The sequence below is a fragment of the Thalassophryne amazonica genome, chromosome 23 (genome assembly GCF_902500255.1).
Source record: "Thalassophryne amazonica chromosome 23, fThaAma1.1, whole genome shotgun sequence".
Classification (NCBI taxonomy): Eukaryota; Metazoa; Chordata; class Actinopteri; order Batrachoidiformes; family Batrachoididae; genus Thalassophryne; species Thalassophryne amazonica.
This window is the reverse complement of record NC_047125.1, coordinates 33,699,848-33,715,391: the sequence shown is the minus strand read 5'-3', so window position 1 is coordinate 33,715,391 and position 15,544 is coordinate 33,699,848. Positions and strand designations below refer to the sequence as shown.

At 42.0% G+C, this 15,544-nt stretch overlaps 1 long non-coding RNA gene across 1 annotated transcript; it reads left to right on the top strand.

The window, feature by feature from the left end:
* The first annotated feature begins 2,327 nt into the window (after positions 1-2,327).
* On the top strand, positions 2,328-3,397 carry LOC117505323. The gene is made up of 3 exons (XR_004559068.1): positions 2,328-2,383; positions 2,494-2,563; positions 3,212-3,397. It is a non-coding gene; the product is annotated as an uncharacterized LOC117505323 (long non-coding RNA).
* The last annotated feature ends 12,147 nt before the right edge of the window (positions 3,398-15,544 follow it).

Here is a 15,544-nt window from a genome sequence, read left to right as displayed (position 1 = left end):
TCCTAAAAATCTGCACCTGAAGGTTGAAGGACAAGAAGATGAAGCTGAAGATAAAGAGGAACATGACAAAGCTGAAGATGAGGAGAAACATGATGAAGCTGAAGGACAAGATCTTGAAGAAGCTCCACCAAGCCCTAAAAATCTGTGGCATCCTGTTGAAGGAGATGAGCCACTGCATCAGCATCAACAGCTAATCCAAGGTGTCCCTCAGGGACCTTTAATTCTACACCAAAGCTGTCTATTTTTTATTTTGTTTTTTTGCTGTATCTTGGGCCATGATCATCAGCAATCATGTGTCACGTGACATGGCTGTCCATTCAGATGGTGTCATATGGGACAATGTTTTTGTGAGCTGACCGTGGGGGCTGTCAGTGGGATGTACAGCACAGGCTGCTGTGTGGTTGGTGTCCCAGAGCTGTGACACGCAGCTGGGTTTTTATTTTTGTCTCTGTTGTGGTGGTGTGGGCACACTGCTGGCCGGTGATTCCACCTCCAGCAGGACATGCTGGATATGCCATGATGGGTGTTCCACAGCTGTCAGCAGTTCCATCATGGACATGACAGCCGTCCAGACGTGTGCACTGCACTGGACAGCGATCTCACTGCACTCCGGCCGCCGTTTGAGCCTTTGCCATTTCAGCCCCACCTCAGCAATGTTGGATCTTGGTGTTGGGAGGGCACGACACTCTCACACGCCATACGTGTTGCTCAGCGGGGAACAGGACACACTGACCGCCCTTTGAGCTTTCCCCACTTGGACCGCACCTCGACAGCGGTGCACTGCACACCACATTCTTGCTGGCCACGTTTTCTAAGTGACCAGCAACTGCTGTTGGAAGAGGAGGTGATGGTCTAGTGGTTAAGTGTTGGGCTTGAGACCAGAGGATCCTCGGTTCAAACCCCAACCTGACCAGAAAATCACTAAGGGTCCTTGGGAAAGGTCCTTAATCCCCAAGTTGCTCCTGGTGTGTAGTGAGCGCCCTGCACGGCAGCAACCTGACATCGGTGTGTGACTGTGTGTGGGTGAATGTGAGGTATAATTGTAATTAATTCTGGCGGAGTTTGGGTCAAATGACCATTTGGCGCCATTCATCCTCATTCGGTGCAATGTGGCCGATGATTTCATGCAGCCCCTCGTCTGCTGTCCAAATGGTCCAACCTGCGGACGACATGGTGTATGAATGTTGCGACTGTGGTCAGATGGCAGTTCAATTTGTTTTCCAGCACGAGCACGGCACGAATGTGGAGTGCATGTGCTGTGGCCGAATAGTTGTGCCGACTGCTGTACGAGGCGTTCGAGTGCGGCTCCGATTTTTCACGACTACCATTTGAATTCTCCTTCGTGCACCATTCGGCCTCATTTGTGTTATGTGTAAAGGGGCCTTAAAATCTACACCAAAGCTGTCACGACTACCGTTAAAAAACCAATTTGCACATCAAGATTTTATTGTTGTTTTTAACAAAACATCTAAATGGGTTAATCTCAGATGTAGTCACTGCTAATTCATTTTAACCTTTTTAAGTCAATTGAATTTCAAATCAATTAAAGAACAAATACCCTGAAAGAGTCAATCCAGTTAACTAGCAGTTTCTAGATGCTGACTACCAGTTCAGAAAGAGTTCATATCTAGTTTAAAACACATTTAGAACATCCTGTGAACACTTTAATCCAGCACGTCTTAACCAGCTGATGGATACAAACTTTGGATATCAGGAGAAAATGTGTTTTTTCGGGCTACATCTTGATGACCTTGACCTTTGACTTATCTGCTGCAAAAATTAATTGGGGAAGCTGGAATCATAAAAATTGTACATTGTTTTCTGGAACTATTCAGTTAATTGTTTCAGCGTTGATGCACACGAGTATCCGTGTCAATTTTTCATCATATCATTTTATGATGAACTTTGCATTTTTCAGTCGATGTTGTATTTTTTGACATGAACTCACATAATTTCCAGCTTTGTTTCCTACTTTTGACAGACTTTACTCGGATCAACATGTTCAGGAAACAAGGACAAACAATCACACTTTCAGATTTTTTTCATAACACAATTGAAAATTCACAGTTTGCATTTGTGGTTTGTGTAAATTACCTGCAAAAGTTTTTCTGCATTCAGCATTTCCCAGAACTGAAAGAACAGGAGCAGGAAGGACTCATTTAAATGTTGGTAATTTTCAGTCACTCAGTCTCTCTGCGGGTTGGTGGCCATACAGTGCGTCATCCACCCTGGAGCTCAGCACAAGGTGTGGAAACGTCTCACTGGACAAACTGTGGTGCCACATCAGTGCAAACAGTGAACAAATATGTTAATCAGGAGCTGAAGAGGATATAAATATTCTGACTGGAGTTGAAGGCATCAGTCTGTCGACGGCAAACTAAAGGTGAGTGAAACATTTTATCTTCATACCAGCACAGACTCAACAACATTCATGATGAGATGCTCACAGACTATTTCTAATTACATTTTTCCTCTTTATAAATGATCTTTTAGACAATGAAGTTCTACGTTGTGTTCGTGCTCTTTGCTTTTCTGGCTGTGACCAAAGCAGCACCAGTAGAAGGTAAAGTGAAAAATGTCACATGTGTCATATGAGTTAATGAACTCACAGAAAAATGTTTTCAGCTCTTTACTTTGATTCAGTTGTTGTATTTTTGTGGAGGATTTTCCCAGGAATCATTGCACTAAACAAAATAAATCCAATAATATATAAGTAAAGAATAATAATGCACAAAAAAAAAAAAATCCCAAAATAAAAGAAATAAAAGAAATAATCAGACAGACTCATGTTTTTAATGTGTTTCCACTGCTGAGGGTCAACAATCTGCTCATCTGACTCAAATGATGTCCAATATATTGTCCTTTGCATGTTTATTTATTCATCATACTTATTTTTTTGAATTTAAAAATCCTTATGTTAAGTACCAACACACACTGTGGTGTGCACATGTGCGACACTGAGTTTTTGACCCTTGCTAAACTCGCCCACAGGGAAACAATGTGATAAAAAGTCAATACCACATTTTAAAAAGAACCTATCTAAAAAAACAACAACAACCAAAACAGCCATTTTCTGACAGGTGCAACTTGGTTTTTGAGTTATGTTAATGTGAGAAATGTACAATTTTTTGGTCTTAATTAATTGTAAACAATTCAAATGTGAAAAATATTGATAATTAAAGATAAATAATTGTCTTTGTGGTTTCCTCAGATTTGGTTACAGTGGAGGCTGCTCCTGATGATGATCCCTCACCTGCAAAATTTCTGATTGAAGACCCCGTTGATTACAAAGAACCAGTTAGAGAAGAGGAGGAGACACACGAGGAACATGCTGAAGAAGCTCCACGGAGTCCCGACAATCTGCATCACCATGTTGAAGGAGAAGATGAGCCATTAGAGTTAGAAGGTGAGGATGACTGAGGAACATGACAAAGCTGAAGGAGAAGATCCAGGACCATTTCAAATCATTCTTAGGCCCTGAGAAAATTTGACTCAGAGGTGCCTCACCACCCCGCCCCGTCCTCCCTGTCCTTTGATTCAGTTGTTGTATTTTTATGGAGGGTTTTCCAGGAATCAAGAAAATCCAGCAATAAAAGTATAGAATAACAATGCTCAAAAAAATCCCAAATTAATAACAGATTTATAAAAGAAAACATTCAGACAGACTTGTGTTTGTGTTTCCAAAGCTGTGGGTCAATAATCTGTTCATCTGACACAAATAATGTCCAGTACATTGTTCTTAGCACATTTATTTGTTCGTTACTTATTTGTTGGAATTTTAAAGTCCTTATATTAAGTATCAGCACACACTGAGGTGTGCACAAGTGCTACACTGAGTTTTTCACCCTTTTTAAATTCTCTCACAGGGAGACACTGTAATAAAAGGCGAATGCCCCATATAAAAAAGAACTTATCTGAAAAACAAACAAGTTTTTTTTTTCTCTCTTCAAGAGGCATTTTTTGACAGGTGCAACTTGGATTTTGAGGAATTTTAATGTGAGAATTTTACAATTTTGTGGTCTTAATTGTAAACAATTAAAATTTGAAAAATATGATAATTAAAGATACTTTGTGGTTTCCACAGATTTGGTTACAGTGGAGGCTGCTCCTGATGATGATCCCTCACCTGCAAAATTTCTGATTGAAGACCGCGATGATTCCGAAGAATCAGTTAGAGAAGAGGAGGAATCTGAAGATCAATAAGCTCCCTGCAGACATCCTGCCTGTAGGTCACATCCATAAGTTGTTGTATTTTAGAATCATGGTGTTTATTCCATGAGGTCTCACGGAGACAACGAGGCCGATTAGAACCAAATCCAGTCCAAAGTGTTGATGGTTTTGTTTGTGGCTCCATGTTCATGTGTGTCTCTGCAGCTCTTCATTGTTGTTCTGAAACTACCATGAAGCCTCAAAGACCAGAGACCGATTCCATCTCAGGTCTGATCTTCATCAGCGCTCTGACCATCATCATCAACAAACAGCAAATGTCTGAGGGGAAGGAGATCATGTCAAAGTCTGTGACAACATGAAATAAAACATTTCTCTTCATCAGCGCTCCACTTTTTGTGTCTTTATCAAAAAGAAAACAACCACTGACAAAAATAAAAACACAACTGATACAGTTTATAAAATGTGAATTTAAATTCATTAAATCAAAGGAAGCAACCTGCAGCATTTTAACATTGTATTCTTAGTTCTTATTGATGTTATTATTGAATGAGAAAAGACTGAAGCTGATTCTGAATTTAACGCAAAAAATGTGAAACTTCAGTGGAAAATCTGTCACAGTGAGTGTTGTTCTGCAGCTGAGATAAAACTCCTGAATCCACCTTTTAAACCATAACTTTTTCAACCATATCCGTCTTATTCTGCATCTTCAACGGGAGATAATTTGGCTTGTGTTGTTTAATTACATCATATTTGTCAATTACTTGCACAGAGTTTGAGCAGTTTGTGTTTTCTGATATTTAATCACAGAAAGTGTCTGGTTCTGACAACATGCTCACAGAACTCTAGTTCTGCAAAGAACCCAACAAACATACAAAGAAATAATTAAATATTCACATCAGTAATATAGTATGAATCGTTTGTTGAATGATGCAGTGCTGGGAAGTATTAAAGTACAGTTACTACTGTATTTTCTGGAACATAAGTTATTTTTATTTACTAGTTTGGGAGGTCCTGCGACTTATAGTCCAGTGCAAGTTGTATATCAAAAATTTCCTGTCAGTTTATCTTGTTTTATCACATTACATGTGAAAATATGTAATTGGTCAAAATGGAAGTAATCCCTGATATTTCTGTAGAAGTTTCAGTCGCATTAAAGCTGCTGTATTTGATTCATATCTACACTGTGGATGACACAGGAAATATGTTCATGTATATTTATTTGTGTAACTTTCATGAGATATCTTTACTAAAACGTTTTTATTGAATCTTTACCTCAACATATTCTGGCTGCAGTTTGTTGGAACAGATCAAATTAATGAGCTGATGATAGTTTAATGCTTTTTCCTACAGTCTGAAAGCAGAGAAATTAATGTTTTAGAGTTCAGACAACAGACATTGATAAGATACAATGAGCAGCTCGTCTAGTTGTGAATGAGTGACAATCCAGATGCAGAATTTTGTGCTGCTTTTGCAGCCTGCAGGTGGCGTCATCATGCACCACTCGACACAGAAAAAAAAACCTGGTATCTGATTGTCTGTATTCACTGGATTCAAATTGTAGTCTTAGTAAACAAGATGGATTATAATCCATCAGATTGTACAGTTCATCCAGTATTGATTAGTAGTGTTTGGTACAGATAAAGAAATATGTTTACGCCCAATCAGTTTCTTAAACAAAAACAAAACATACAGTAGTGTTCAGAATAATAGTAGTACTATGTGACTAAAAAGATTAATCCAGGTTTTGAGTATATTTCTTATTGTTACATGGGAAACAAGGTACCAGTAGATTCAGTAGATTCTCACAAATCCAACAAGACCAAGCATTCATGATATGCACACTCTTAAGACTATGAAATTGGGATATTAGTAAAAAAAAAAAAAAAAAAAAGTAGAAAAGGGGGTGTTCACAATAATAGTAGCATCTGCTGTTGATGCTACAAACTCAAAACTATTATGTTCAAACTGCTTTTTTAGCAATCCTGTGAATCACTAAACTAGTATTTAGTTGTATAACCACAGTTTTTCATGATTTCTTCACATCTGCGAGGCTTTAATTTTGTTGGTTTGGAACCAAGATTTTGCTGGTTTACTAGTGTGCTTGGGGTCATTGTCTTGTTGAAACACCCATTTCAAGGGCATGTCCTCTTCAGCATAAGGCAACATGACCTCTTCAAGTATTTTGACATATCCAAACTGATCCATGATACCTGGTATGTGATATATAGGCCCAACACCATAGTAGGAGAAACATGCCCATATCATGATGCTTGCACCACCATGCTTCACTGTCTTCACTGTGAACTGTGGCTTGAATTCAGAGTTTGGGGTTCGTCTCACAAACTGTCTGCGGCCCTTGGACCCAAAAAGAACAATTTTACTCTCATCAGTCCACAAAATATTCCTCCATTTCTCTTTAGGCCAGTTGATGTGTTCTTTGGCAAATTGTAACCTCTTCTGCACATGTCTTTTATTTAACAGAGGGACTTTGGGGGGGATTCTTGCAAATAAATTAGCTTCACACAGGTGTCTTCTAACTGTCACAGCACTTACAGGTAACTCCAGACTGTCTTTGATCATCCTGGAGCTGATCAATGGGTGAGCCTTTGCCATTCTGGTTATTCTTCTATCCATTCTGATGATTGTTTTCCGTTTTCTTTCACACGTCTCTGGTTTTTTGTCCATTTTAAAGCACTGGAGATCATTGTAGATGAACAGCCTATAATGTTTTGCACCTGCATATAAGTTTTCCCCTCTCTAGTCATCTTTTTAATCAAACTACGCTGTTCTTCTGAACAATGTCTTGAACGTCCCATTTTCCTCAGGCTTTCAAAGAGAAAAGCATGTTCAACAGGTGCTGACTTCATCCTTAAATAGGGGACACCTGAGTCACACCTGTTTGTTCCACAAAATTGACGAACTCACTGACTGAATGCCACACTACTTTTATTGTGAACATCCCCTTTTCTACTTTTTTTTTTTTACTAATATCCCAATTTCATAGCCTTAAGAGTGTGCATATCATGAATGCTTGGTCTTGTTGGATTTGTGAGAATCTACTGAATCTACTGGTACCTTGTTTCCCATGTAACAATAAGAAATATACTCAAAACCTGGATTAATCTTTTTAGTCACATAGCACTATTATTCTGAACAGTACTGTACAGTTGCTGGTTTAAATGTTTTCAGTTTCAATCACACCATGTCTCTAAATGTGGGTGGCCATACAATGCGTCATACACCTTAGAACGCAGCACAAGATGTGGAAACTTCTCATTGGACAAACTGGTGCCAAATCAGTACAAACAGTGAACCAATATGTTAATCAGGAGCTCACGAGCATGCAGTTCATCCAGAAAGTATTCATAGCGCTTCACTCCTTCCACATTTTATGTTACAGCCTTATTCCAAAATGGAGTAAATTGTTTTCCCCTCATTCTGCTCACAACACCCCATATTGACAACATGAAAAAGTTTTTTTTTTTTTTATTGTTGCGAATTTATTCAAAATAAAACACTAATAAATCACATGTCCATAAGCATTCACAGCCTTTGTTCAATACTTTGTTCCAACCTCATGTCTTCTTGAATATGATGCCACCAGCTTGGTCCACCTATCTTTGGGGAGTTTGGTCCATTCCTCTTTGCAGCACCTCTGAAGCTCATCAGGTTGGATGTGGAGCGTCGGTGCACAGACATTTTGAGATCTCTCCAGAGATGTTCAGTCACATTCAGGTCTGGGCTCTGGCTGGGCCACTCAAGGACATTCACAGAGTTGTCCTGAAGACACTCCTTTGATATCTTGGCTGTGTGTTTAGGGTCTTTGTCCTGCTGAAAGATGAACCGTCGCCCTAGTCTGAGGTCAAGAGCGCTCTGAAGCAGGTTTTCATCCAGAATGTCTCTTTAGGTTGCTGCATTCAGCTTCCCTCAATCCTGACTAGTCTCCCAGTTCCTGCTGCTGAAAAATATCTCCACAGCATGATGCTGCCACCACCATGCTTCACTGTAGGGATGGTGCCTGGTTTCCTCCAAAAAATGTGCCTTGCATTGACTGGTTAGGGTCAGGCTCATCCTAATGGTTGTTCCCCAGCTGTTAAACCTCTGACTGAAGACTCCACTGAAAACAAATCACCAGTTGATGGAGAACATGTTGAAGAAGTTCCACCAAATTCTGAAACCCAGAAGCTCAAGATTGAAGGAGAAGATGATGAACCACTGGAGTTAGAAAGCGAGGAAGCAGAGGAGCATGAGGAAGTTGAAGATGAAAAGCAACTCCACAAAGCTGAAGATGAAGAGCCACATGATGAAGCTGAAAATGAGGAGGAACACAATGAATCTCCACGACATCCTAAAAATCTGCACCTGAAGGTTGAAGGACAAGAAGATGAAGCTGAAGATAAAGAGGAACATGACAAAGCTGAAGATGAGGAGAAACATGATGAAGCTGAAGGACAAGATCTTGAAGAAGCTCCACCAAGCCCTAAAAATCTGTGGCATCCTGTTGAAGGAGATGAGCTACTGCATCAGCATCAACAGCTAATCCAAGGTGTCCCTCAGGGATCAGTTCTTGGTCCTCTTCTATTTATCCTTATGCCTCCATAGTAATCTCGTACATTGGCTGATGGTGTTCACCTTTAATTCTACACCAAAGCTGTCTATTTTTAATTTTTTGTTTTATTGCTGTATCTTGGGCCATGATCATCGGCAATCGCATGTCACGTGACGTGGCTGTCCATTCAGATGGTGTGCTGGCTGTGGGACACTGTGTCATATGGGATTCATATGGGACGATGTTTTTGTGAGCTGACCGTGGGGGCTGTCAGTGGGATGTACAGCACAGGCTGCTGTGTGGTTGGTGTCCCAGAGCTGTGACACGCAGCTGGATTTTTATTTTTATCTCTGTTGTGGTGGTGTGGGCACACTGCGGGCTGGTGATATGCCATGATGGGTGTTCCACAGCTGTCAGCAGTTCCATCATGGACATGACAGCCATCCAGACGTGTGCGCTGCACTGGACAGCGATCTCACTGCACTCCAGCCGCCGTTTGAGCCTTTGCCACTTCAGCCGCGCCGCACCTCAACAATGTTGGATCTTAGTGTTTGTGTGTGTGGGGGGGGCACGACACACTCACACGCCATACGTGTTGCTCAGCGGGGAACAAGACACAATGACCGCCCTTTGAGCTTTCCCCACTTGGACCGCACCTCGACAGTGGTGCACTGCACACCACATTCTTGTTGGCCATGTTTTCTAAGTGACCAGCAACTGCTGTTGGAAGAGGAGGTGATGGTCTAGTGGTTAAGTGCTGGGCTTGAGACCAGAGGATCCTCGGTTCAAACCCCAACCCCGAAGAAGCAGAGGAACATGAGGAAGCTGAAGATGAGGAGGAATATGATGAAGCTGAAGGAGAAGCTCTTGAAGAAGCTCCACCAAGCCCTAAAAATCTGTGGCATCCTGTTGAAGGAGATGAGCCGCTGGATCAGCATCAACAACTGTCCCAAGGTGTCCCTCAGGGATCAGTTCTTGGTCCTCTTCTATTCATCCTTATGCCTCCATAGTAATCTCCCACGTTGGCTGATGATGTTCACCTTTAATTCTACACCAAAGCTGTCTATTTTTTATTTTGTTTTTTTGCTGTATCTTAGGCCATGATCATCAGCAATCATGTGTCACGTGACATGGCTGTCCATTCAGATGGTGTCATATGGGACGATGTTTTTGTGAGCTGACCGTGGGGGCTGTCAGTGGGATGTACAGCACAGGCTGCTGTGTGGTTGGTGTCCCAGAGCTGTGACACGCAGCTGGGTTTTTATTTTTATCTCTGTTGTGGTGGTGTGGGCACGCTGCAGGCCGGTGATTCCACCTCCAGCGGGACATGCTGGATATGCCATGATGGGTGTTCCACAGCTGTCAGCAGTTCCATCATGGACATGACAGCCGTCCAGACGTGTGCGCTGCACTGGACAGCGATCGCACTGCACTCCGGCCGCCGTTTGAGCCTTTGCCATTTCAGCCCCACCTCAGCAATGTTGGATCTTGGTGTTGGAGGGCATGACACATTCGCACGCCATACATGTTGCTCAGCGAGGAACAAGACACACTGACCGCCCTTTGAGCTTTCCCCACTTGGACCGCACCTCGACAGTGGTGCACTGCACACCACATTCTTGCTGGCCACGTTTTCTAAGTGACCAGCAACTGCTGTTGGAACAGGAGGTGAGGGTCTAGTGTTTAAGTGTTGGGCTTGATACCAGAGGATCTGTTGTGTGGGCCGCCAGAAGAGGCGGTACTGCTGGCCCACCACCACCAGATGGCGCCCTGCTTGGAGTGCGGGCTTCAAGCACGAGAGGGCGTCGGAGCAACGGAGAGTGACAACTGTCATTCATCATCTGCACCAGCTGTCACTCATTCACCACATCACCATAAAAGCCGGACTACAACTCCACCTCCCCGCCGAGAAATCAGCAACCAAGAGGTAACCTTCTCTGTGGTAAATTTCTCTGCTAACATAACTCTTCCTTGCAGCCGCTTGCCCTGTGGTGTTCTTATCGGAGCTGGAGAAGGGCGTGACCGCGACGACTTCGCATCACGCTCCGTAGCAGATAAGTGGTTACACAGGAGCTGCACGAGTGTGTGATTGGAGGTGGAGGTGCTCCCTCCTTGGAGAACATTGACTGTGAGTGGACTACTGAGTGTGCGGATTCACACTCACCTGGATTTTCTCTGTTCTCTGCCAGCAGTACCAGGGTCGACAGCCGAAGGCAGAGGCCACCTGGGGACTCGGGACTTGGCGGCTCCGGTGTTCTTCAGGCCCGCTGGTGGTGGAAGCTGTGTGGGAATCAGCTCTTCTCTCGCCAGAGGTCTTCTATCTTTGAGCCTGCCCACACGTCACCTGGTGTATCATTGGCAATCCATATCTCTGTCTGTATTCCGTTGTGTGTTTTCACAACATTAAATTGTTACTGGTTGGCTTATCCATTGTCCGTTCCTTAGCGCCCCCTGTTGTGGGTCCATGTCACGACACCTTCCCATCAGGATCCTCGGTTCAAACCCCAACCTGACCAGAAAATCACTAAGGGTCCTTGGGAAAGGTCCTTAATCCCCAAGTTGCTCCTGGTGTGTAGTGAGCGCCCTGCATGGCAACAACCTGACATCGGTGTGTGACTGTGTGTGGGTGAATGTGAGGTATAATTGTAATTAATTCTGGCGGAGTTTGGGTCAAATGACCATTTGGCGCCATTCTTCCTCATTCGGTGCGATGTGGCCGATGATTTCGTGCAGCCCCTCGTCTGCTGTCCAAATGGTCCAACCTGCGGACGACATGGTGTATGAATGTTGCGACCGTGGTCAGATGGCAGTTCGATTTGTTTTCCAGCACGAGCACGACATGAATGTGGAGTGCATGTGCTGTGGCCGAATAGTTGTGCCGACTGCTGTACGAGGCGTTCGAGTGCGGCTCCAATTTTTCACGACTGCCATTTGAATTCTCCTTCGTGCACCATTCGGCCTCATTTGTGTTATGTGTGAAGGGTGTTATGGTCTGGACGCAGGTTGAGGAGCAGTCCAGCGTCTGACTGAACCCAGCACTAAATAACCAGAAGCAGTTCCAAAAGAAACAAATTTATTTTCTTCCCACTGTGCTGTACACAAAATACAAAATAAATGAGTCTGGTGGGGTGAAGAGGTGGCGTGCTCTCCCAGCGCCTCAACGGATCGGAGCCCGAACGTTCTGGACTCAGGAGTTCCGCCGACACCCCCCAGGTGGCTTTTCCCAAGACTGTACTCTGCGATGGAGGAACAGAGGTGAGGTTATTCAGTACTTATATCAAGAAACACTATTTAGAGGTACACTTATCAGCAACACGTTCAGGACTGATTTCAGGCTTAATTCAAAAGAACAGCTGCTCACAACTTGTGGAGGATTATCAATCCGCACGCCACAGCCGCGAGGAGCAAACGAGCAATTCTCTTCAATACTTAAATTTAGCTGCGCAACCACGCCACATTATATTCGCAGATAAGCTTTTAAGGATAATCACCTCTGACGTGTGCTGACAGCGCTTGCCTCTCACCCTCGTCCTCCTTCACAGGCGCAATGTCAGATTCTGGAGCGGCCCTCAGCGTCCTCAAACGATCGTCACACGGTCGTATTCTCCGGCCCCTAAGCACAGATCACTGCTGACTTAAATGCAGTTCTTCATCTCTTCATTGGTATCAGCTGAGAGTCCTCAGAACTGCACGCGAATGTCACAGGTGTCGTAAATCATCCCGATTAGAGAATCGCACGTGAGTGCAACAGGTGCAGCAGATCACCGTGACAGAGGTGAGAGACTCTTCTGCAGCGCATTCTCCCCAGAGATCAGCCTCAAACCACCTGGGAAGGAAAACAAACACAAAAACCACAAAACAGTGTCCAGCCAAGCCCCCCAACACACAACAAAGGGGCCTTAAAATCTACACCAAAGCTGTCATGACTACCGTTAAAAAACCGGTTTGCACATCAAGATTTTATTGTTGTTTTTAACAAAACATCTAAATGGGTTAATCTCAGATGTAGTCACTGCTAATTCATTTTAACCTTTTTAAGTCAATTGAATTTCAAATCAATTAAAGAACAAATACCCTGAAAGAGTCAATCCAGACGCTGACTACCAGTTCAGAAAGAGTTCATATCTAGTTTAAAACACATTTAGAACATCCTGTGAACACTTTAATCCAGCACGTCTTAACCAGCTGATGGATACAAACTTTGGATATCAGGAGAAAATGTGTTTTTTCGGGCTACATCTTGATGACCTTGACCTTTGACTTATCTGCTGCAAAAGTTAATTGGGGAAGCTGGAATCATAAAAATTGTACATTGTTTTCTGGAACTATTCAGTTAATTGTTTCAGCGTTGATGCACACGAGTATCCGTGTCAATTTTTCATCATATCATTTTATGATGAACTTTGCATTTTTCAGTCGATGTTGTATTTTTTGACATGAACTCACATAATTTCCAGCTTTGTTTCCTACTTTTGACAGACTTTACTCGGATCAACATGTTCAGGAAACAAGGACAAACAATCACACTTTCAGACAGATTTTTTTCATAACACAATTGAAAATTCACAGTTTGCATTTGTGGTTTGTGTAAATTACCTGCAAAAGTTTTTCTGCATTCAGCATTTCCCAGAACTGAAAGAACAGGAGCAGGAAGGACTCATTTAAATGTTGGTAATTTTCAGTCACTCAGTCTCTCTGCGGGTTGGTGGCCATACAGTGCGTCATCCACCCTGGAGCTCAGCACAAGGTGTGGAAACGTCTCACTGGACAAACTGTGGTGCCACATCAGTGCAAACAGTGAACAAATATGTTAATCAGGAGCTGAAGAGGATATAAATATTCTGACTGGAGTTGAAGGCATCAGTCTGTCGACGGCAAACTAAAGGTGAGTGAAACATTTTATCTTCATACCAGCACAGACTCAACAACATTCATGATGAGATGCTCACAGACTATTTCTAATTACATTTTTCCTCTTTATAAATGATCTTTTAGACAATGAAGTTCTACGTTGTGTTCGTGCTCTTTGCTTTTCTGGCTGTGACCAAAGCAGCACCAGTAGAAGGTAAAGTGAAAAATGTCACATGTGTCATATGAGTTAATGAACTCACAGAAAAATGTTTTCAGCTCTTTACTTTGATTCAGTTGTTGTATTTTTGTGGAGGATTTTCCCAGGAATCATTGCACTAAACAAAATCAATCCAATAATATATAAGTAAAGAATAATAATGCACAAAAAAATCCCAAATTAAAGAAATAAAAAAAGAAAACATTATACAGTTTTTAATGTTTCCACTGCTGAGGGTCAACAATCTGCTCATCTGACTCAAATGATGTCCAATATATTGTCCTTTGCATGTTTATTTATTCATCATACTTATTTTTTTTAATTTAAAAGTCCTTATGTTAAGTACCAACACACACTGTGGTGTGCACATGTGCAACACTGAGTTTTTGACCCTTGCTAAACTCGCCCACAGGGAAACAATGTGATAAAAAGTCAATACCACATTTTAAAAAGAACCTATCTAAAAAAACAACAACAACCAAAACAGCCATTTTCTGACAGGTGCAACTTGGTTTTTGAGTTATGTTAATGTGAGAAATGTACAATTTTTTGGTCTTAATTAATTGTAAACAATTAAAATGTGAAAAATATTGATAATTAAAGATAAATAATTGTCTTTGTGGTTTCCTCAGATTTGGTTACAGTGGAGGCTGCTCCTGATGATGATCCCTCACCTGCAAAATTTCTGATTGAAGACCCCGTTGATTACAAAGAACCAGTTAGAGAAGAGGAGGAGACACACGAGGAACATGCTGAAGAAGCTCCACGGAGTCCCGACAATCTGCATCACCATGTTGAAGGAGAAGATGAGCCATTAGAGTTAGAAGGTGAGGATGACTGAGGAACATGACAAAGCTGAAGGAGAAGATCCAGGACCATTTCAAATCATTCTTAGGCCCTGAGAAAATTTGACTCAGAGGTGCCTCACCACCCCGCCCCGTCCTCCCTGTCCTTTGATTCAGTTGTTGTATTTTTATGGAGGGTTTTCCAGGAATCAATGCGTGAAACAAGAAAATCCAGGAATAAAAGTATAGAATAACAATGCTCAAAAAAAAAAAAAATATCCCAAATTAAAGAACAGATTTCTAAAAGAAAAAAATCTGACAGACTCGTGTGTTGACTGTGTTCCCAAAGCTGTGGGTCAATAATCTGTTCATCTGACACAAATAATGTCCAATACATTGTTCTTAGCAAATTTATTTGTTCATGTTACTTGTTTTTTGTAATTTTAAAGTCCTTATATTAAGTATCAGCACACACTGTGGTGTGCACAAGTGCTCCACTGAGTTTTTGACCCTTGTTAAATTCACTTACAGGGAGACACTGATAAAAAGAGAATTCCACATATAAAAAAGAACTTATCTGGAAAACAGTTTTTCTCTTCAAGAGGCATTTTTTGACAGGTGCAACTTGGATTTTGAGGAATGTTAATGTGAGAATTAATTAATTTTAAACAATTAAAATGTGAAACAATATATTGATAATTTAAGATAAATAATTGTCTTTGTGGTTTCCACAGATTTGGTTACAGTGGAGGCTGCTCCTGATGATGATCCCTCACCTGCAAAATTTCTGATTGAAGACCGCGATGATTCCAAAGAATCAGTTTGAGAAGAGGAGGAATCTGAAGATCAATAAGCTCCCTGCAGACATCCTGCCTGTAGGTCACATCCATAAGTTGTTGTATTTTAGAATCATGGTGTTTGTTCCATGAGGTCTCACGGAGACAACGAGGCTGATTAGAACCAAATCCAGTC